Genomic DNA, 25,130 nt, shown 5'->3' with positions numbered 1-25,130 from the left:
CTCTGTTGGTCTTCCTTGGTCTCTTGTGTTCTGGGGGCCTCTGGATGTCTGGAGCCTGGATCTCCTCCATACCTGCTTCATGCCCAGGAGGATGGGGCTGTGGCCCCCCACACCCTCTAGCAGATCATTACATGAAGGAACCTTTTAAATACAAGCGTGCTCATGCTCACCGTTCCTCTTCCCCGCTCTTTTTCTTTCCCTCTTTCTTTCTCCCTTTTCTTTTCCCCAGTCAAGTCTGTCCCGTATTTAGCAAGTGAAAATAAAATAAAATAAACAATAAAAGGTGAATCAAATAGACCATTACAGCAAGGCTGGGATGGTCCATTTAATAAAAGTAAATCCGTTGGGCATCTTTCTTTGCCTTTAGACAATAATTCTGACGGCAAAAGAACCAAACGGGACAGGAAAAAAAAAATGTGTTCTTTACCATGAAGTCATTAAGAGTACTTCATACCAGAGTAACCAGAAAGGATAATATACATTTTTAATATATAACTTTCTACAGGACTGAATATAACATCATTATGTAAAAGTCCAGAGTCTCTGTGCTTCATCTAAGGATGATGTGAATACTTCTAACATCACACAAAGTAAAGGTCTCTATCACACTGCTCATGAAATGCCAGACATCTCCATCTTCTATTTTATATATAGTGGAGGTCTGAAGATTTCCCTCTGAGGAAGCTGCTGGTGAAGATTGCGAGTTCTGCTTGATCCCTGCGGTGACCTTCAGTTCCTGATGTTTCTGAAATGACACATCAGGAGTCTTCCTCCGTGGGTCAACAGAAGCTGTGATAAATGAAAGGGAGGACATTTCTCAAACCTCTGGACCCAGGAAACCCTTGGTCCTCATGGTCACGTTCACTTGTTGTTCCCCAGGGTGAATGTAGCTGTTGATAATAATGTGGACTTTGGACCCTGTTATTAAATGAAAAGAAAAAATTACACTTGTATGGAACCTTTTGTCAGTGTGCTTTATTTCATTTAAACTTCCCATGTTACCAGGCTGTAGAGCGCTCTGTGTGAACTGAATCTAAAACTGTTTAAAATCCATATAATTCTGATACTAACAGTGACTCTGGGTCTCTGTGGAGTCTGCTGCTGATGTCATCTCTGTCTAAAACAGGATAAGAAAAAATGAGAGCTGTGGAATCATTGAAGCATAAAGACTACGGGAGTAACAGGTGAGCAGCATCGCTAACTAGCTAGCAACAACCCTCTAATACAGTGTGGCTAATCTAGCTATTGATCGCTTACAGTTAGAATGACAGAGATGACATTTTGTATAAAAACTGCTACAACTGTTTAACAGGTTGTTGATCCTGTCATGTTCTTTGTGTGTTTGGCAGCCATCATGAAGCTGTACCTGTCCATCACTGCTGTCAGTGTGAGAGCAGGACTTCTGTGTATTCTGGCTATCAAACAGCTCTACAGAGCACACTGTTTGTTCTTTAAAACATTTTATTAAAAATCACAGTTCAGTGGCCGTGATATCGCCACTCTTCTCTGTAATTCCACTTTTAAATCACAGTATTTTACCTTGGATGTCAGGTTATGTTTTTGTGCCAGCAAACATTTTAAAACTGTTCTGACTTCAGTTCTTCTCAGACTGAACCATCAGGAGGATTCATACGTGCAACACCTGGAACCAGTCAGCTGGAGGCAGCAGCAGTTTGTCTCAGAACAACTTTATGAATAAAAAAAAGTAATCTCAGAGAGATAGATACCAACCTCTGAACATGGATTCAAACTAATAACCTTCATCTGATCGACCTTTCAGGCTACACCTGTTATTTGTAGCTGTCCACTGTAACACAGCAGGTTAAAACTGACTCTGATCCACAAAAGCTGGCTACACAGCAAATTGAGGACACTCTGCCATTGCGTGTGAGGCATCCATCTTCCCTACATTAGCCTTAGGCATGTTTGGAAGTGGCTGGCTGGTAAAAAAAAAAAAAAAGAGAGCACGAGCCTCTCTGGTATGTGCAGGTAATATGAAACAGTCTATGCAGGACTGTGGAGTTTCCCTGGTCTGCATGGCATGTTCCCAGAGGGAACACAGCTTACAACAGCGAGCATGGAGAGGGCACCGAGCACGGACTCGTGAGACTGTGAGAACAGCTTCACGTCCACCAGAGAACTCCCACACGATGCACAGGGGATCCACAGCAGGACCTATTGGATACGTGAGCCTGCGAGGCCATGAGCAATATTCCAGGAGAATGCTGGCTGCAGGACCTTCGGCAAGCGCCGATTGTGCGATCTGCGGGATATGGCGCCAGCAACTAGTTATCGCAGGAGAGCTTTTCCATTTTGGATCGTGGCAACAGATCACAGTTTCACATGTGCAGCTGATTTATAGTTAAGCTGGTCTTACCCAGCAGGCAATGTAGAGTTCACATAGAGTGTGGGTGAGGGGACTCGCCCAGCTCTAATGCCCAAAGTCCAGGTGTTTTCTCTCTGTCCACTGACAAGAAACAAAGAGCTGAGTAGCCTTGCAGGTCAAATCCTACCAGTCACCTCAGTATGACAGCTCCTCCCTAGATCGTGGAACTTGTTAGTAACAGGGTTGATGTTAGAGGCCTGGACAGTCAGGCCCAAGGGAATGTTATATTTAAAGGCCCAGAGTAACCTCTAAGAGCTGTTTACAATAAAATGATTAATATTCTTATATTTACCTTTACTATTTCACAAAGGTTTTAAAAGGGTATGTCCACAATTTAGACTGTAATTACAGGATATTTTACTTTATTTGGCAGGAGTGAAGCAGAGGCAGAATTAAATGATAATAACAGTCACAAAATAATAAGCAAATCACATCAATGATACTTATCTCATTAACCTACTCTGAGCTAATGCTGATTTTGTCCTTATCTTTGAGATGAGAGAGGTTGGAGGAGAGAATGAGCAGATCTAGAGCTGAATTGTTTTTTTTTTTCATCTCAGTGTTTTGTTCTAATGGAAATAATCCAGCAGGAAAGCAGGAATCCTTGAATATCCAATACTTGAGGAAAACAGCGAGACCCCAGATCTTCTCAATGTTGGGAGAAGCTGCAATCCACCAGGAAAATGATGGAAGTCCAAACCGTTAGAATTATAATCCAACACAGCAAAGATGATGATGATGATGATGATGATGATGAGAAAAGATGGAGCCAAATCCAATATCTATGTCCAATGTTTGGGCAGCTGGTTGATGTCTCTGGTGTCTCCGCTAGAATTTCTAAAGGTGAATTTCTGGTATCCGATCATCTCAGCTGCTCATCACACAGGACTGTTGGAAACAAACCCTGAACATCTCTGAGGCTCCAATTTATGCTCTGACAAGTGCTCACTCACCCCACCTCTTCTCCCTCTGGTAGGTCGTCACCAATCACTGTGTTTACATGAGATCAACAGTTATTTCATTATTTTCATTTCTGAAACTACATTCTTACATTTAACATATTGATCAGGATTATACTTTGATTGTAGCTTTGATTAAAAACAAAGATGATTTACTACTAGCACAAATCTGGTTCTAACACATGAGGCTGGATGTTAAATCCTTTTACCCGCTCAAAGATGTGACGACAGGAGAAAGTGAAGGAGACTTCAGCCTCTCTCTGTCACTTTTCTTCCGTCACAAACTTTTTGTTTTTTTATTGAGCAGAGATCAGATTTGTGATGGGCACTCTATTAACTTGACGTTGTTGCCCTTAAACGATTTTGCCACAGTTTCTGAAGTACAACTGTGTGTTTAGCCCAAATGTGTTTAAACTTCAAGTTCAGCTCTTGAAGGTCTTCAGCTGCTCATGTTGCAGATCCACTGTGAGCTGAAATTCCAATGAAGCTGTTAGAAAAATCAAAGTGATGTTTCAGATTAGTCAATGAGCTCGTTAGTTAATAACTGTGTAAGATGGTGTTATGGTCCCCCGATCCTCTGCTGCCTCCCCACCATCGATCTTTCCTCCCTCTGTTTTCTATCTTTGTCTCTCTGTGAGTGTGGCATTTGTGGTGTGTGTGATGTGTGTCAGTGGGGCTTGGCAGTTCTGGTGGTTCCCGCTCCTCCTCGGCCGGAGCACCTGCAGTAACTGATAATCAGTCCAGCACATCAGTTTGGAAGAATCTGACTCCATTTTTGACACAGAGCAGCTTTAATTCTGACATGTTGGAATTTCTCACATGAACTGCTCGCTTCCAGCTCTTTCACACCGTTTTTGTTGGACTCTGTTGGACTTGGTTGTTGCAAAGCTCTATTTTTAACAGCAGACATGGGCGCTTTGTGTTCCTACGAGGCTGCTGGAGCTGATTGAGGCCACTCAATACAACACTGATGATTCCAGCAGACATGCCACAGCACATTTCAGAAGCATCCCTGAAGCATCTCTTTGCTCCGCACCACTAAAAATAACTCTGCCTCTATTTTTAGAGTGAGCCAGACGGGCCAAACCATGATACTATCAGCAGCATGTTTCATTGTAGTGGTGGTATCATTGATGGGATAAATGGACTGGTGCTTATATAGTGATTTTCTATTTTCATGTGGACTAAAGTAGTGGACTGACCAACAGACTGACATTAACATCAGAGCCGTGCTGCTAGTGTGGCTAAAAGAAAAGAGAAGAAGAGACAGTCATGTTGATATGAACATTAGAGAAACACATCATGGAGCTGAAATATGATCCTGCTTCCTCATTTGGACTCATTCAGCTCAGCTGACACATTCAACAGCGACAGGTTTTTGTAGCAGTCTGTCTCACTGTGGGAGGATACCTGTACTTCATCTTTGGCTCTGGAACTAAACTGTCTGTAACAGGTAAGAACAAACATTTATTTTCCTTCAGTTGTTTTTTGTAGAAGCTGAAAATGTGTTTAAAGTCAGTTTCTGCTGCTTCAGGCTTTACATGTTAGTTTTTTCATCATTAGTAGAGAATTCATCTGCAGCCATTGTTACATAAGAAAAGCTCAATAATCTCTGAAAACATGTTGAAATCTCACTGAAGAACTAAAGTTATTCTTTATTTCTGCAAATATTAGTGATGTTACAAAATATTTAGGATTTGATCATCTCAGTAATTCTGCACCATCTGCTGGTTTTTGAACACAAGATCATATTTGATGTTAAAATAAATTAATATAAATTAGCAAATATGGTTTCAGGAAATATTTGGTTTATGTTGAGAAACAAATAATTTTTAATAGTCAAACATTCATGTAGCTACTTCAAAAAGTGTCTTCTGGTAAAGAAAACGATAAAAACAGATACTGATTAGAAAACTCAGAAATTATATGACATAAATTTAGGATGAATATGACATTGTTAAACTCTGATATTTCTTTCTGAGATTAAGTTGTGTGTGTGGATTTGTACGTGACAATATAAAGTTAATAATACTTTAATTTGACAAAATACTTTTCGATACATATTTTTTATTAAAGATACTTTGTCAAATAATTTGTATTTTATGAGTAAAAATATCATGAAGTATATCTCCTTTTACTGAAAACATTTTATTCAACATTTCAGTTTTTGTATTTTAAAATGTTTGCTACAGTTTTTTATATGGATAAAAATCATAAAATCATAAAATATTTACTGCATTACTTTTCCAAGTTTTACACAAAAATATTTAAGAATTAATAAGTCTGAAAGACAAATATGGTCATTATGGTAAAATATATCTAAGACAAGAAGAATGGAAATTTTATCTGCTGAATTGAATTTGTGAAATGATTTGTAATTTTATTAATAGTACAAAACAATATGAAAAAAGACGAATTTATTTTTGGATAGAAGAGTATCTCTGTTAGAACTCGTGTCTAAGGACGAATAAAAACAAATACATTTTCACTTGTATAAAGACAAATGTATATATTTTAAAATTGAAACAAATTCAATCTATAAAACAATAAAAAGCAAACACACGACAAATTAAACTAAAATGAATTTAATTTGACTTTTAAAATCATGTTGAGTGTTCCACATGTGAGCCATGATGACATGAGGTGATGACTGTGTTTGATATGAAGCTGAATCCAGTGTATGTAGTGAACTTTGTGCTGTATTGATGAGTAGTTTAGTGATCAGAGTCCATGTAGTTTCCAGGATCAGACTGAATGCAGTGCAGTGCTGGAAGCTGCTGCTGACTGTGTGAATGTGTGTCTGTGCTGCTTGTTGCTGCTGTCAAACTTCAGATGAGCAGGTAGTGAAGCCCGTGGTGAGCGTGTACCCAGCAGCATCCAGAGCCCACCTGGAGGGGAACAGCTCCCTGCTGTGTGTGGCCTCAGCCATGTTTCCTCCTCTGGTCCAGTTCTCCTGGAAAAGACAGAAGAAGAACAGCGGAGAAGCGGAGGAGCTGCCCCTGCTGAGGGAGAGCAGCTGGAGCTCAGAGAGTCGGGACGCACCATTGCCATCAGGATGGTTGATGGGAGTGATTCTGACACATATAAATACAGCTGCTGGGTGAAGCACGAGGGGGGCACAGTGGAGGCCCAAACACAACAAGGTAATGAAGGCTTGGTGACTGTGTTCAGCAGTGATTCAGCTTCATGTGGAGATGCTGTCAAAGAGAGCAGAGGAGCAGAGGACTGACATTTCTCACTGCAGCTCCAAACATTTGACTCCTTTTCTGTTTCAGAGGTTCCAGCTCCAGCAGCCTCCTGTCCTCCAGAGAGAGAGCCAGCAGACCTGCCAGCTCTGCAGCCAGCTGACTGTAAGATCACCTGCTGCCTCTCTGCATGGACAGCTCAATGTCCAATGAGGGAGCTGGAACAAGTTTAGGGACTTAAAGTGTCACTAATTGATCAAATCTTCATCCAACAAGCTCTGATAAAGCCACTGTACACTAGCTGCTCAGCACCAAACAGCAGACAGACCATAATATGTCAGAGATCAGTTTGTTAGCTGCTTGTGGAGTTCTTCTGCCCCAAGTGGACACAAACACTACATCAATTCATCCACTTGAAGAAGAAGCTGTGACTGTTTCTATTTGGACTTTTTCTCCTTGATGTGAGAGGAATAACCCGACTGTCTGTCTGTCTCTTTGTGTCTGTCTGTCCTTCAGTGTCCTTCCAGTCTCAGTGCAGGGTGAAGCTGCTCTGCCTGCTGTACACAGTGCTGATAGTGAAGAGTCTGGTGTACTGCTGTGGACTCTCTCTGCTGATGATCCTCACAAACAAGGGAGCGTCCACCAACTGCACACATGCTGACTGACTGTTTTCTGCTCGCCTTTTCTCACCATCAAATCTCATCAATTCATCTCATTCATCACTTTGATCAGTATCACAAATGTTAGTTATGATGTGTTGTGCTTATTTTGGCTTTTTATTCAATAGTTAGAAGATCATCTGAAATAAATACATCTTTACATGTATTGTTACTCTGAGTTAGAATTCTTTTTGTACTTATTGTGACTTTTATTGTAGTAACAAAAATCATCAGGTATATTTTTATCACAAGTTTTCTCTTTTATTTCTTTTTATTTTGGTTGATTTTCAAATGTCAAACAGTGTAGTTGTGTTTGTAAGTGTGAATAATAAAGATTTCAATATGAAGAATTTGATTCTACTTTCATTGTGTGATAAACAACAACCCGTGTGAGTGAAGCACAAACTGACTGTATCCAAACTTGCTCTCCTGCAGCAGACGGGCTGTATGGGTTTCTGCTCTGCAGCCTCCACACCGTTAGCTGTGGCTTTTCACTTTAATAACACAATGACAGTTACAAGCATGAACTCTGCTTCAAGAATGATTCCAGGAAGGATCTGTGTTCTTCACCTGTGAGAGAAACAGCTCAAATCCTCAACTCAGAGCTGACAAATGAACTTTAATGGAATCAAAGGAGAGACCATGAAGCCCCTGCAGTCTGCTCAGCTCCCATTTTATTAGCTGAGCTGAGTTTTTCATTCTGGATATCACACACGTAAGAACAGATCAAGTCTGAACAGCAAATGTTGGAGAATCATTTTGAAGTGTTGCTAAATGTCATTATTATTCCAAAACTACTGAATGATTCAGAAAATCGTTTCCAAAAAGCAGAAATATGCAAACAAAGTAGAAACAAGGCAACATGAGTCATTCAGATGCAGATAACATATTCTCCTTATTTTGAAGAACACAGTCATGAAATCTTTCTGTGTGTCATTCATTGAGTTGAAGTGCCTAATAGAAGAGGAAAAGCAGAAATAATCAATGATAGCTGAGACATTGAGAACATGGCTGTATGCCTGCTATCATAACAGGAAACAAAGCACACAAACAGCAAACACACAATAATGTGGTCGCAGCTTGTTGTGTGTTGTTAGGTGTCATTTTGACTTTGACATTTAATGAAGTCACAAAAATGTGTGCGACTCATTAAAGGAGTCTGTACGTGTCAGTCAGTGCTCTGTATTCATGTGTTCACCTCATTAAACTCACTGAGACACTTTTCTCCTCCAAACTTCCAGCACAGCTTCATATTTCACTGACTGATTCTTTGATTACATCCATTAAGGCTCACACAGTGAAATTAGTGCAAACTTACAAATGTGTTGGAACAATTTTGGCCTCCAAACTGAACTTTGAGACAAACAGTGAAGCTGTGAGCAAAAGAGGCTCCAGTGTGTGTCATGGTGGAGGAAACTGTTGTATTCCCACATTCAAAACATGCTGATCTTATTGGATTTTTCCTCAAAGTCTTTTTCCTCCTTTTTCTCTTCATCCAAATGTTCTAGCAGGCTGACTGTGAGTCCCTGTTTAACCTGTACAGCAGAAAGTAACAGCAGTCAGCGGCCTCCACTTGACTTCATGACTTCAACCCCTCGCACAGTCACTTTCACTTTCTTCCTTCTGTCTTTTAGTCCGAAAATGTAGAACAACACCAGATCAAAATATTTGTGTCCTTCACTCACATCTTCAAATGATACCTTCTATATCAGAGATGATACAAAGGCAACATTTGTCTTATTTCTCTTTCATGAATCAAAAAGTCCTTTTGTACTGTTGTGTAAATGTGTATGTAAAGGTGGATGACTGCCTACTGCAAATGAAATCTAACCATGGGTACAAATAAATGAAGCTGAAGCTGACGTAAAACACAGCCCTGTTTTTATTACTGTTTATAGATATTATCATTGATGATCATCATTTTGAATGATTCTTAAAAAGGGTTTAATGAATCCTTCAGTCTGAAACCAACTTGGAACAAAACACATTAGAAGATGTGGGAAAAACCACAGTGTGCACATATTTTAAACACACAACCAAACCACAAGTGTTTGTTTTAAAAAAAAGATTTTACTGTAAATATTGTTAAATTTATTGTATTTACAATGTTTTCTTTAATTTTAAATCATTATTACAGCATAATAATGTTTTATATTTGTATTTTAATTAATAGTTTTGTTATATTTAGTTTGTATATTTAGTGTTTTCATCACAGCTGTTAAACAACAGATAACAGTGTGTGTTAGTAAATTCACAGCAACCTGAATGTGTTTGTGGGAACATGAATGTTTTGAGTGTTTCTGCATCATGTGACCCAGATTTTTGGATCTGCTGTCAGATTGAAATGAAGACGATGAAACCACACAGCAGCTTCAGCTGAGCTGTCAATCAGCAGCAGCAGTCTTATCTGTGGGCTGCAGGGGCTGATGGGAGCTTTGAGGACCTGTCAGAAACCACGTGGCCCTCGTCTGATCTCACAGCTCATCCTTGTTTGGCCTCAGCTGCATCAGAGCGCCACTTCTCCCCAGGTTCACCAGAGGAAACACCACTGCACAAAATGCTTTTCCTCCCAGCTGCTGCTCTGTGCTGTCTGTGTTCAGGTGAGTGTTTCCAGCCAATCAGGAGCCAACAAACTCAACCTGTAACAAACACTGTCACACTAACCTTCATCTGTCTGTCTGTGTCTCTACAGCACTGGTTACCATGGCAGCAGAACAGCTGATTCAGGATGATTTAACATTGACCAGGAGAGTTGGAGAAAGTGTCTCCTTCAGCTGTGTAACTAAGCGGTGTGACAGTGGCAGTTATATACGTTGGTACCAGAAAAAAGAAGGAGAAACATTTCGGATCATTCTTTATATTGACTGGAGTGGTGGTCGAGTTTCTCATTATAATCATCCTCAAAAGAATGATTTCTCAGCTTTGAGAACCCACAGTGGCTGTGATTTGAAAATTGAGAATGTTAAACTTGATCATTCAGCCACTTACTACTGCAAATGTTGGAAGACAGATAGCCACAGTGAGAAATGATCCCTGCAGCCTGAACAAAAACCAACAGATGAACAGATGTCAAACAGTGTTTGTGACAGGAAGAGAGCAGTAAACCACAGCCCAGGTTCACAGATTTCACCTCCATCTCAGAGTCACAAACATACTGAGCTCAGGGACGATTTTTATTTACTGCTGTCAGAAATTCAATTCTATTTATTTCTGTTTAAACAGATTTTTCATCCTGTTCTAAGACAGAAACAAGAGGAACAGATGACATCAAACTTCCAAATGTAAACAAATGTATCCTCAGTCCCACAAAAACATTTATTCAAAGTGAAAGAAAAACAGATTGTGTCAAACTGAATCAAAGTCCATCCCTCATTCACAGTGTTAATGTTCTCTTCATGAAAACTCTTCCAGCAGCACTTGTTGTTTAACACCTTTCAGTACATTTAACCAGACACTTTTGTCACGGCGGGGCGAATTACACACAGTAATTCGGCGTGCCCGTGTGGCGTGCTGGCTAGACCCAAACGCGGCGAAGGCTAGCGGTGGGTTGGAACAGGCACGCAGTTATTCTAGTAACGATCCGTGCGAAGCTTGGCTTCGAACTGGCGTTACAAATGGAGAGCGCGGCGGGGCTCGGATGAGAGAAAGAATCGAGAGGAAAAAACACTCACAGTTGCTGAATCAGGCGGAGACTGACGTAGGCAAAGTTTCGGAGCTCCTGACATGAAGGGAACGATGTCTGAGCGGCGAACAGGTGAGTGGCATCTCTCTTTTAAGCCCGGCCCCGTAATCAGCTGATCAGCCGCTGACAGGGCTGACAGGACCCCCCCCTCGAAGACCGGCCCCCGACGGTCCAGGACGGCGGCGACGGAAGTCCGAGATGAGGGAGGGATCCAAGATGAAGCGGGACGGCACCCAGGAGCGCTCCTCAGGACCGAAACCAGCCCAGTCCACCAAGTACTGGACCCCCCGACCCCGGCGACGGGAGTCCAAGAGCCGCCGGACAGTGTAGATCGGGTCCCCATCGAGGAACCGGGGAGGGGGCGGGGACGGGGACGGGGGCGCCAGCGAGGAAGCAACGCGCCGCTTGAGCTGGGAGACGTGGAAAACAGGGTGGACCTTCATGGCGGATGGAAGCCGGAGACGGTAAGTCACGGGGTTGAGACGGGCAGTGATCTCATAAGGGCCAACGAACCTGGGAGTGAGTTTCCTGGATTCGGTATGGAGTTTCAGGTGCTTCGTGGAGAGCCAGACGCGGTCCCCGGGCCGAAAAGGATGACCCGGACGGTGGCGGCGACGATGCTGCGCAGCGTACCGAGTGTTGGAGCGGGAGATGGCAGCCCGTGCCTTGATCCAGGCCTGACGACAGCGGCGGACCATCTGTTCGGCAGCAGGCACGTCGACCTCCGCCTCTTGGTGGCTGAAGATAGGAGGATGAAAACCATGACAGACTTCAAAGGGCGAAAGACCGGTGGCTGAAGAGACGTGAAGGTTGTGAGACAGCTCAGCCCACAACAGGTAACGAGGCCAAAGCGACGGTTGGGCGGAGACGAAGCACCTCAAGAAGCGTCCCAGTTGTTGATTGGTCCGTTCAACCTGCCCATTGGTCTGCGGGTGGTAGCCGGACGAGAGGCTGGGAGATGCTCCAATCAGACGGCAAAAGGCTTTCCAGAACCTGGCGGTGAACTGGGGCCCCCTGTCGGAGACTATGTCCTTGGGGAAGCCGTGAAGCCGGACGACATGGTCCAAGAAGAGCTCAGCTGTCTGTTTGGCGGAGGGGAGGCCGGCCAGGGCGACCAGGTGCACCGCCTTAGAAAACCGGTCCACAAAGGTGAGGATGGTGTCCAGACCGTTCACGGACGGGAGGCCGGTAACAAAGTCAAGGCCGACATGGGACCAGGGACGTCCCGGCACAGGGAGAGGGCAAAGGTCGCCTGCGGGAGGCTGAGTGGAGGACTTGGCCCGAGCACAGGTGTCACAGGCGGAAACGAACTCACGGACGTCCCGAGTCATGGAGGGCCACCAGAAGGCACGACGGAGGAGCTGGAGAGTCCTGTCAGGCCCCGGGTGACCAGAGAGCGGGGAGGAGTGAGCCCAGAGCAAGGCCTCCTGGCGGCATCGGGATGGTACATAGAGTCTCCCAGCAGGGGTGTCAGGCGGAGGTGGTTCGGCGGTCAGAGCATCCCAGATAGAGTCCTCCAGGGGCCACCGAAGGGGGGCAGCAAAGCGCTGAGAAGGCAGGATAGGTCCTGGGTCTGACGTGAGGTCGTCCTGGGCGAACTGTCTGGAGAGCGCGTCTGCCTTGGCGTTCTTGGAACCAGGTCGGTAGGCGAGGTGGAAGTTGTAAGGCTCAAAGAACAAGGCCCAACGGGCCTGCCGGGGGTTGAGTTGCTTGGCCGAGCGGATGTGGATCAGGTTCTGATGATCAGTCCAGATCAGAAAAGGGTCTTTTGCCCCCAGGAGCCAATGCCGCCATTCTTCTAAGGCCCACTTAATGGCCAAGAGTTCTCGGTCTCCGACACCATATCGTTGCTGCGTGGGAGAAAACTTCCTTGAGAAATAGCAGCATGGGTGCAGTTTCCCATCCGGGCCGTGTTGAGAGAGGATGGCGCCAGCGCCAACATCGGAGGCATCCACCTCCACCACGAAGTCTTTGGTAGGGTCAGGGTGGAGCAGAACGGGGGCCGTGGTGAACCGCTGGATAAGCTCTCGGAATGCCTGTTTTGCATCCGGGGAGAGGCAGAAGGGTTTAGGCAGGTTAGCTGGTTTGGTGAGAGATGTCAGTGGGGCGACAACGGTGCTGAAGTTGCGGATAAAACGCCGGTAGAAATTGGCGAAGCCCAGGAAGCTCTGTAGCTGCTTAAGGCTGGAGGGCTGAGGCCATTGGGTCACCGCTTGAACCTTTTGCGGATCCATGGTCAGGCCATCGGAGGAGATGGTGAAGCCCAGGAAAGAGGTGGACCGCTGATGGAACGCACACTTCTCCAATTTGCAGAACAGCTGGTACTCGAGCAGCCTGCTCAGCACGGCCCTCACATGGCGTACATGGTCCACTTCGGTGCGGGAGTAGATTAAGATGTCGTCAAGATAAGCAAACACCCACCGGCCTAGCATATCCCGCAGGACGTCGTTGATCAGATGTTGGAAGACGGCAGGACTGTTGCAGAGGCCGAAGGGCATCACCAAATACTCCCAGTGCCCGTTAGGGGTGATGAAGGCGGTCTTCCATTCATCCCCTTCCCTAATGCGCACCAGGTTATAGGCGCTGCGTAGGTCCAGTTTGGTGAAGATGCAGGCCTGGGAGAGGGAGTCGAGCGCGGTGGATAGCAGTGGAAGCGGATGGCGGTTCTTGATGGTGACTTTATTCAAGCCCCGATAGTCTATGCAGGGGCGGAGCCCGCCGTCTTTCTTCTTGACAAAGAAGAATCCAGCAGCAGCAGGAGAGGTAGAGGGGCGAATAAAGCCCTGTTGGAGGGCCTCAGCAACGTACTCCTCCATGGCTTTAGTCTCTGCGGGAGACAGAGAAAACAGACGACCACGAGGAGGGACCGCCCCCGGGAGGAGCTCAATGGGCATGTCATAGGAGCGATGAGGAGGTAGAGTGGAGGCTCGCCTCTTACTGAAGACCTCGGACAGGTCGTGGTACGCCGGAGGGATCTTATCCAGATCAATGGGCTCCGGGGGAGGGGCCTCTTCTGACTTTGAGTCCTTTTGGGTCCGAGAGAGAAGGCAGCGGCGAGGACACCGGGGACCCCAACCCAGGATTTGACAGGAAGACCAGGAGATGTGGGGGTCGTGCTGGCGGAACCAGGGGTATCCAAGGATGAGCGGTGAAGAAATGGCCGAGACGACTAGGAATTGGATCTCCTCCTGATGGTCCCCGATAGACATGTGAACCGGCTGGGTTTGGAACTGGATCGGGTAGGGTTGGAGGGGTCGCCCGTCCACTGAGGTCACCGGGAGGAATCGGTCCACAGGAGTTAGCGGAATGCCAAGTCGGGAGGCTAGTTTTTGGTCAATAAAGTTCTCAGCGGCTCCGGTGTCCAGGAGGGCTTCTGATGAGGACTGACGGCAGTTCAGATGAAATATTACTGGTAACAGAAAGCGAGAGGGGCCGGAGGAGTGCGACTGGCCAGGTGGGACCCCCCCGCAGTCTACCTGGCGTCGTCGTTTTCCGGACGTAGCGGGCACTGAGGACGACGGTGGCGAGCTGATCCGCAGTAGGCGCAGAGACCCTCACGCCAGCGTCTCTCTCTCTCTTCTTTGGAGAGCCTGCCCAGCTGCATGGGTTCCTCGCTGGATGTACGGCTTGGGCTAGCAGCGGCTCCGTCAGAGGGGGGAGGAGGCTGCGAAGACGTGGTCCTCTGAGGCTGGAAGGGTTTGAAGGCCCGAGGGGTGTGGCGAGGCCGCGACATCACTCGTTGGTCGATCTTTAGGGCGAGATCCACGGCCTCATCCAGGGTTTTAGGGGCCTCACGGCCGGTCATCTCATCCCGGACATTTTAAACAAATCTTGGACTGACGTCAGGTCAGGACTTTGATTCCATGTAAAACACTCTTGTTCATGTCTTTGAACTCACATAACTTCACATTTCCTCAAATTGAATTTTAGACATTTAATCACAGGAAGTTTTGGGAATTGTTTGTTCCAGTCCAATTTTGCTTTTCTCCATAATATTTTATTGGACTAAGATCAGATTTGTGATGGTCACTCTCCTAACTTGACTTTGCTATCTTTAAAGGGTAGTTTTTGTCTGTTTGTTCACTTCCTCACTGATGACCTGAGGTTTTCTGCACTACAACCACATTAGTGTTCTTCTTCATGCCACCTTGTGAAGTAAACTTATACCTTGTCCCTGTTTCAGTATCTTCAGAAGCTCCTTTGCTGTTGCTCTGGGACTGATTTGCACTTTTCAAAACAGAGCATGTTATGACTGCCAGATTGCCTGTTTTTTGTTTTTTTTCATGTGCTGAGTTTATAATTCTGGTGTTTTCATTTAGTTTTGGTTCTTGTTTTGATTTTATTATTTCTTGTAGTGTTGTAGTGTTCTCAGTGATTCCTCCAAGGTGTCATGATCTTGGGTTGGTGACCCAGTGTTTTGAGTTTATTCTGATTTTGTATTAATTCTTTAAGTTTGGTGTCTTATTATCCCTACCTGTGTCTTCCCTCTGTGCTCTCTTCGTGTCCCCCGAGTTTTGTGTTGTAAAACAGTCCACATTCATTCCACCACACGACTGCTGCCCCAGGCGTGGGACAAGGTTAGCTGCACAGAGATAACCACAAAGCCAAAAAAAAACTTAGCACACCTCGCACACGGCAGCTACAAGGATGGTGTGTAATATACTTATAAGCAGAGATGGGCATTAACGCGTTACTTGTAACGCGCTACTTGTAATGCGTTACTGTAATCTGATTACTTTTTTCAAGTAACGAGTAAAGTAAGGGATTACTATTGCAAAAACAGTAATTAGATTACCGTTACTTTCCCGTAGGAACGTTGCGTTACTGCGTTACTAAAACCGTGAGTTTTTAAGAGAATGTCTCATGACAGTGACGTGGCGAGTGCGACGTTCGTGACAACAGCTGTGTGCAGATCAACAATGGATAATATGTCGAGTGCGGGGGAGAGTATGAGCGTGCAGCGTTTAAAGCGTGGAAGTACTGACCTTACTTTGAGTTTGATTCCGTAAAAAGTGACAAAAACATTAGTGTCCGTTGTGCGTGGGAAGAAAACTTCTTTTTACAGCGAAAAAACCCCTAAACTTCCAAGCAAGCAGCGAGTGCGCTAGGACGTAATGGGAAATTCACAGAGAAACTCACGGATTCTTCCACTGACCGCTGCAGCACACCTGCACCAGGGTAAACCTCCGCCTACCCCAGTCCTGCTTTACAGGTGAAAATAGAGCAACAGGACCGCTAGTCTTTGACTTTATTTATTTTCTGCCGTGTTTTACTTGCATCCATTTGAAAGAGTGAGTGTAAACACAAAAAAATATTTTATTTTATGTGCTGGAATGTGCAGAAAATAGGTTTAAATGTTAAACAAATTTCTTCCAGCCAGAGAATGTTGCATATAATTAAATTTTTTGCTTGATGCATAAAGTTAAAATATTAAAACTAATAAAGCAAGTTTTAAAAAGAGACTTTTCCATTTGATTACATTTTGTATGATGGATTATGCAGAAAAAGTAGAATTGGGCTGAAAGATCTATTGCTTTATCACCTATTCAGGTTATAAATCGTGTTTTGAAAAAGTAACTAAGTAACTAAGTAATTAATTACTTTTGAAAATAAGTAATCAGTAAAGTAATGGGATTACTTTTGGTGGAAGTAATCAGTAATTAGTTACTGATTACTTTTTTCAAGTAACTTGACCCTTTAGATTTACAGAGAATGACAGCAACAGCCTTCACTGTTTTATAAGACACTAGTTCAGATCAGACAGATGAGCCACTCACTGTTGTCACGTTGTGTCATGAAAGGAGAGCCCGTCACATCCTCCTCTCCTGTCCACTCCACAGCCTGCCTGTTCAGAGAACCTGTAATATTATCACATGAACTATTACAGTGGAGCCTGAACCCACAGTGGGTGGAGCTCTACAGCCAGATGTGAGTGACCCTCTGGCAACAACATATGCATCTCTTATATTTTCTCACAGTTTGTAAAATGTAGTTCACTCATTTAAATATGAAAACTATTTTTCCATTTTATCATGAATGATGTGTGCTCCTCGTCATAATAATTGTATTTTATCATAAAAGGTGATATTGTACAAGAGAGTAATGGAACAGGAGTGCTTAGGCTTCAGAACTTTTTTATGAAGCCTCAATTTTTTAAGATTTCTTCAGCATTAAATTAATCCAGTGACAGCTGCCAGTGTTTCCATGGCTACACAGCAAACAGTAACTGTTGATAGTTCATTCAGCAACTTAAAACAGCGCTTATGTGTAACTGTCCATCAACGTGACCAATCACATTAGGACCCCTCTTCCTCTGGCTCCGTCCTCCTAACAGCCAAAAGGCAGGTGATTAAGCTCCAATCGCATTCAAACTAATGACTGTAGAAAACATGGACGACCTGACAGCTTCCCCAAAAAATGAAGTCAAAACATCTCTATTGCCCCCTGGTGTCTGGCTGCAGGTTTCCTTCCGCCTAAGTTTGACTCTAATTACGACTATAATGCTGTAAAACTGGGCGCAACATCATCATGACAGCTTTGACTGGCAGCCGCAGTGATGGAGAAACCTGCGTATCTCTGTTCAGGAATGGCAGATAGAGCAGGGACGCTGAGAGGAGCTCCAGTGTTTAGAAACCAGGACTAACTTGTTACGGTTTGCGGGGCAAGCCGTGTGAATTATTAATTCAGATTCAGATTCAGAAAACGTTATTTATCCCCGATTGGCAATTGACAGACTGACCTTGCCGACTGTACATACAATACACAAACATCACATTGGGGAGACAGGTCAGGCTAGGTAGCTGGCCGGTCAGCCACACGAGCAGCGACCCGGAACCGAACAGTGGAAAATACACAACATCAGGAGATACAAGGAGAAAAAAAGAACTCCCCCCAGACTGAGCTCTAACAGGGAGATCAGTTTGGGAACAGAAAAAAAAAAAAAAAACACCTCTGCGCATAGCACATGAAAAACTCTTAATACACCATAGAAACACATGACAAGCAACAGGGGTGGGTAAAGGGTGAGAGACAGCCAGTGTGGACAGTGCATCCGGTCTGCAGCATATGCGCTGGTCCCCTTTGATCCACTGTCTGCATCAGAAGGGAATAAGGGGGGGATGAGTGTACATCTGCATGTATATATATGTGTGTGTGTTCATGTTCAGCTGAGACAGTGTCCTTCGCCCAGCCAGGCTAAGTAAACAGTCTTCCAGCCAACCCAGGTGGTCTTGCGTAGGATAGGAAGAAACAGTCTATACACAGTCTGTTACCAGGGTGTTTTTGTTTGGCTTGAGACCACAGCTGGCGCCGAAGTGGTAGCCGCATGAAATGATGGTGGTTTTTACTGTAGTGCGAACAACTCATACGAATTTCAAAGCTGTTCTAGCAGTCCGACACTGGTCTCTCAATCTCCCGTTGGAGAGCCGCGAGCTTCTCCATGATGTCAACAATCTTGCGCTCAAAGAGCAAATTCTGAGAACTCACGACTGTCATGAGCTTCTCCAAGATGTAATCCGATTTTCGCTCAGAGGTCTTATTCTGAGTGTTCACGGCAGCCTCAAGCTTCTCCAAGATCTTTTTCCATGCTGCTCTCAATGAGCCCATTTTGAGAACTCACGACTCGTCCCATCGTTTCAATCACAGCGGGCAGCCTTGTGGGGTTTTGAACAGCCAATTCCGCTTTCACAGTTATCATGGTTCCGAAAAGGTAGATATCTTCAATGTCCTCAATCAACAGTCTCGCCAGGCACACGACCCTCCAGTTATGCCACCCGTCTATCGTGTATGCAGCAGGGAAAGTACCTCCAGGACACTCAGGCTTACCCGAGCCCAGGCTTCTCGTTGAGAAGAGGGTGTCAATTGCATTCAGGGACCAGTTGATCAAATCCATAATTCCTCTTTTAGGTTTTAGAGAACAGACTGTGAGAGAGTGTTCCAGGGAAAGAGTAAAAATAGATGAGACTAGACAAGGACACAGAAGCTAAGCAGGGAAGATAAGGGAAGGGAGAGGAGAAAAGTGCGACCACCTTCGCCAAGAGCCAGAAGTAAAGAGAAAGGACCCAAGATGCAGGTAGCTTCTGAAGTGAGCGAGCTTTTTTGCGACAGTGAGATAACAAACAAAGGAAAGGGCGGCGAGAAAAAGAACTAGAAATACTCTATACTGGGAGAACTAAAACTTAAACAACAAAACACAAGTGAGGGTAACTTGCAGGGAGAACAGTGCGGGGAGAGGAAGACGGCGGGAGATACGCAGACCAGAAAACACCAAATAACGCAGACGAACCAGCAACAGGCAGGAGAACACACAGGGCTTAAATACACACAGCAGTAATCAGGGGATGGGAGACAGAAGGGGAACACACCTGGGAGAAATCACAGCTGACGAGGCAGGGGAAACGTAAACTGAACACGGTCACAGACACAGAGGACCAGACAAATACTGAATTTAACAGACTTACGAGCAGACACAGTGACACCATGGACAGACAGAGGGAACATAGGCAGGCATAAAACAAAACTCTAACACCTAGCAAACCTAAACAAAAGACATAACAGAATAAACAGGAACATAGAATAATATAAAGAAACACAAAACACTGAGTCATCAGACTCAGGACCATGACACAACTGTTTCAAACTGACAGCCTGAGGTGTTCTTCAGTAAACAGGACTAACCGACAGAAGGACCCGAGGCACCGACACACTTTGTCGCTAAGTTAAATTTTTGTTTGTAAGCTAATCAGTAACTAACGTCATTACCTAGCTAAGATGATGAAAGTCATGTTTGTTAGCTAATCTGTGCACATGAGTGAATTTACCCTGACTAAAGAAATCACTGTGAGCTTGAATGTTGATTAAAGTCAGTGCTGTAGTTCAGACATTAGCTCTGCTGCTCTGACTGAACTGAACTGAAGGATGTTCCAGCTGATGTCCACAAAATACAAGAAACACCATTAACCCTTGTATGGTGTTCGTATTTTTGTTACTCAGCCAGTGTTCATGGGTCTTTCCAAATTAACACTATCAAACAATTTTATGTTAAATTACTCAACAGATGTTTACTTCATCCCAATTACAAGCCATATGAACAGCAAACATGGCTATTTTTTTCCCTTTACCTTTGTTAGATCACATTTATGAATTAATGTGCTTCTCTTTTTTTTTTTTTTTTGTAAAATGTTATAAAAAAATAAATCAGTAATAATCAAGTGGAGTTAGTGGAAAGACACAACACATTTACATGTGAAGCAATATGTTTCACAACTAAATGGGATCAGATGCTCATCAATGGTGACATTAGGCCCAGGGTTGTAAAACAAGGGGAGGCGGTGCACCCACTTATCCCACACTGTCCTGATGGCAGCTAGCTTGTCTCTCTGCCGTCGAGCTGGTCTGTCATCTCGGTTATCAAAACGGATAATCCTGGAAATTTTGTGGAAGTTTTCCAGAGACATTGATGCACGGAAAGGTTCTTGCCGGTTTCTGCATCCCACAGGGATTCTGTGGATTCCCCTTTAGACCTAAAAATTCCTGCAAGGATAAGAACCCCAAAGTAGTCCTTTGGGGTTCTTAGATCAATTTGGTCCATCTCCTTCTACCTGTCTCCAAAAACACAGCTTCCTTCTAGATTACTGCAATCCAGAATAATTTTCTGGATGGAATCTGGGATGAAAAGCTCAAATGAAGACTTGATGTCCTGCACATGAGTAACTGTCAGCCGTGTTGGCCCTGGCTTATCACAGTAGCAGCTCTGCAGGGTGGCTCATTTCTTGGGCAAGAAGACCATTCAATTTCACCATTTATTGACATCCATATTTCTTCACCTGCTGTCTGGTGGGCTTGTTCTGGTCCTGGAGCTGGCTGCTGATGGGGTACTCGTCTTCATTTTGTTACTAAATGGTGCTCAACCTCATCCTCTTCTTCAAAGTCACTGTCAGACCCTGAATTTTCAGAAATGTGAAATATTCTGAAACCTCTTTGTCAACATCATCATCCGAAGCTCCTCTCTCTTCCAAAATCAATTGGAAGGCCCTCGCAGCACATAATCTTTTGCCATCTTGATCAGTTGTGATAAAGAACCACACTGGCAAAGTCTTATTTATAGTATTATGCCCCTAATTTGCAGGTGGGATAGGGTGTGAGAAAATAAAATTTGGATCCCTCAAGAAAGAGGTTAAAATGTGCGGGAATGTAAGAGGTGTAAGAAGGTGTTGATAGTTGAATTTTCAACAATGTTGCAACTTTGTGCGGGAGCGGGAGGGGAAAAAACACTATCAGCTGCACCAGAAAGAAGGAAGACAGAGTATGGGAACACAGGACCTACACTTTCAACACTTTTATTAGACCTGGGTCCAGTGGACCCGAACACCTTGTATGTAATGTAAATGCGTGGGGGGAGGTACAGTATGAGGTCATTGAAAATTAGTTCAGATTCATGTTCTTCACAGAAAATAAGCCAAAGCCAATGAATTTCAGGTTGAAAAAATAATTAATTGTTTAATTTTTCTTTTGAAAAAAACTGAAAACGGGTCTCACAGACCCGAACACCATACAAGGGTTAAAATAACAAAGCCCAACATTGATGCACTGGAACATATTACAGACGTTTGGAGCTGAAGTCAAAATTATGTTTAATTTTTCCATTGATGAATTTTTTAGCACAGACTGTATATTCATTTATAGATTTTTCTCCACTGAATTTGTTTGAAATATTCAGGTTAAAAATCAGTCTGATTTATTCTTAATAAGGTCTTCTTCACAAAGTTACATGTGCAGTACTCTGTACATCTTCCATCCTTTGAGATAAATAATATATGTTGTCCAATACTCAGCAGACTGAAGCAGGACTGGAAACTTGCTCATCATCTCATCTTTGAGATCTCCATTTAAAAAGCACCAATGACTCAAAGGTAAATATTATCCTCGATAATGTGTTAGTGTACAAGACTTTGTCTTTTTTAACAAACAGCTCATATATCAGCTGTCAGCAGAACTGTAGAACTTCAGATCCTGAAGTGTGTGAGGACAGAGAAGGTTCAGCTTTATTTCAGGTTTGATGGATAAACTTTATATTTCACAGTTTGTGATGATTCTGTTCTCTTTGTGATTTTAGGAGCTGCCCTCAGCACCACCCAGTGACATCACACAATTCATCCTATATGTTCACTCTTTGTCAGTGAAAGCTGCAGCTGTTTTATTGATAAAGTTAAAGACAAAAAGTCAAAGGGATTAATCATCCATGTAACTGTGTCACTATATAGGAGCATAAATATTAACTCAGTTTGGTGTTTCAGAAAGTTGCTGATCTCAGACCTGCACAGCTCCTGTTTTAAACACTGAATGTAGTCAGCTGCATAAAGTGGACGTGAGATTTTCTCTGACACAATTAAATAAAACCTGATGAAGGTCAAAGGTCGTCACTTGTATGTTGAACTAAAAACTTTATTCTGGAATTCACACACATTGTGTTTTGCCAATATTGTGTTCTTTACCATGAAGTCATTCAGAGTCCTTCATACCAGAGTAACCAGAAAGGATAATATATATTTTAAATATATAACTTTCTACAGGACTGAATATAACATCATTATGTAAAAGTCCAGAGTCTCTGTGCTTCATCTGAGGATGATGTGAATACTTCTAACATCACACAAAGTAAAAGTCTCTATCACACTGTTCATGCAATGCCAGATACGTCCATCTTCTATTTTGGGCGTATAGCGGAGGTCTGAAGATTTCCCTCTGAGGAAGCTGCTGGTGAAGAGTTTCTATGAATAAAATAAAATAAAATAAAATTAAGCTTTGTGTTACTGAAAAAATACAATGATAAAAAAGGGCGTATTATATGCCTGGAAGCTTTAATCAATGGGGTTCGAACAGTTTTGTGTAATATTTATGCACCTAATAAAGAAGAGCCAGATTTTTTTCACAGAATTAATAAGATAATAGGGGATCATGAGGGGCAGGTAGTACTGGCCGGAGATTTCAACCAGGTGATGGATGGGATAATTGATAAGAGCAAACCCAGGGGTAGGTCTACACCCAGGGACAGAGAGGCTGTTCATTTACTGACAGAGGATCTTTGCCTAGTAGACATTTGGAGGTTAGTTAATCCTAGTTCAAGGGAATATACATTTTACTCCAATTGTCATAAAACATATTCAAGGATAGATTTTGTCTTAATATCAAAGACTTTGGTCGATTCAGTTGTAGACTGTGAGATTGGTGCCATTGCCATTAGTGATCATGCCACAGTAGAGTTGCAAATTGATTTAAACAAAGATAGAACAAAGAGGGGTCGCTGGAGGCTTAACACGATGTTGTTGCAGAACAAAGGTTTTAGTGAGGAGTTAACAAAGGATCTTAAAATTTTCTTCGAAATCAATATAGGTTCCACAGATAAAGTAGCCACAGTTTGGGAAGCGTCTAAAGCATATATAAGAGGAAAGATAATTGCATATGCAACAAAAGTTAAGAAAAGTGATCTAGAACGGGAAAAAACCTTAGATAAAGAAATAAGAGAATTGGAGAAGGATTTAGCGAGACAATACTCAAATTATAAATACCAGATTATATGTAAATTAAAATACCAGCTGAATGACATTTATAACAAAAAGGCAGAATATGCCTTATTTAGGCTTAAAACAAAATTTTATGAAGGTGGCGAAAAGAATGGTAGACTATTGGCAAGGCAATTGAAGAAGCAAGACAATTTAAATAATATATCTATGATTAAGAAAGACAGCCAAGTGGTAACCTCATCAAAAGAAATAAATTCAATTTTCAAATCATTCTATCAAGATTTGTATACCTCTGCTGGTGCAGTTAATGAGGGGGAGGTGAAGACTTTTTTTTCAGGTCTACAATTACCTACTCTTTCTGAGGAACAGAAAACAAGACTGGATGCACCTATAACTGAAGAAGAGGTCAGAGCTGCGATCTCATCAATGAAAAGTGGGAAATCGCCAGGCTTGGATGGCTTCCCGATTGAGTATTATAAGAAATATATTGATATTTTAGCTCCAGTCTTGCATAAAGTTTATCTTGAGGCATTAGAAATAGGCTCCTTACCGAGTACATTTAATGAGGCACTAATCTCCATTATTCCTAAAAAGGATAGGGATCTATCGGACCCATCGAATTACCGGCCAGTAAGCCTTTTAGGCGTTGATTGCAAAATTTTGACAAAGGTTTTGGCCTTCCGCTTGGATCAAATATTACCAGATATCATCAACGGTGATCAGGTTGGTTTTATTAAGAATAGGTCTTCAGGTGATAACATTAGAAGACTTATTCATCTCATGTATAAAAGCAAATCTAGTCTAGCTCCGGTTGCGGCCTTCTCGCTGGATGCTGAGAAGGCTTTTGATCGGGTAGAATGGGGCTTCCTTATGACAACCCTTGCAAGGTTCGGGTTTGGGCCTGGATTTTGTAACTGGGTCAGAACGGTATATGCAAGTCCAAGGGCAGCAGTTTTGACAAATGGATTGGTGTCAGAGTTTTTCCATCTCACTCGCGGGACCCGGCAGGGGTGTTCTCTGTCCCCGCTGCTTTTCACAATATTTTTAGAACCACTGGCCTTAACTATTCGAGCTAACAGGGATATCAGAGGTGTTCATGCAGGGGGTATGGAGCACAAGTTATTTTTATATGCTGATGACATCTTAGCAGTATTAACGGATCCCATGCAGTCTCTACCAGCGCTACTCACATGTGTTGAGTCATTTTCAAGGTTGTCAGGTTACAAGATAAACTGGGACAAATCGGAAGGCATGCCACTATCAGCATCATGTCATTCTAGATGCATTACTCCATTCAATTTTAAGTATTTATCTTCAGGTATGAAGTATTTAGGAATATTATTAAACCCCAAACTGGAGGATATTATGCTTTCAAATATGGAACCTCTTCTCCTAAAGATAAAAACAAATCTGGATAAATGGGGTAAATTGAATCTTACACTATGGGGTAAAATTAATGTGATTAAAATGATGGTGGCCCCACAGTTCAATTATGTTTCCATGATGTTCAATTCAATTCAATTCAATTTTATTTATATAGCGCCAAATCACAACAAAAGTCGCCTCAAGGCGCTTTATATTGTACAATAGATCGCACAATAATAAATACAGAGAAAACCCCAACAATCAAATGACCCCCTATGAGCAAGCACTTTGGCGACAGTGGGAAGGAAAAACTCCCTTTTAACAGGAAGAAACCTCCGGCAGAACCAGGCTCAGGGAGGGGCGGCCATCTGCT

General features: G+C 43.3%; 1 pseudogene; it reads left to right on the top strand.

Moving 5' to 3' along the window:
* The first annotated feature begins 1,354 nt into the window (after positions 1 to 1,354).
* On the top strand, positions 1,355 to 7,454 carry LOC120434143 (annotated as a pseudogene).
* The last annotated feature ends 17,676 nt before the right edge of the window (positions 7,455 to 25,130 follow it).

The sequence above is a fragment of the Oreochromis aureus genome, linkage group 18, assembly GCF_013358895.1.
Source record: "Oreochromis aureus strain Israel breed Guangdong linkage group 18, ZZ_aureus, whole genome shotgun sequence".
NCBI classification, from domain to species: domain Eukaryota; kingdom Metazoa; phylum Chordata; class Actinopteri; order Cichliformes; family Cichlidae; genus Oreochromis; species Oreochromis aureus.
Note: the sequence above shows the minus strand (reverse complement) of the source record. Positions and strands in the feature narration are given on the sequence as shown.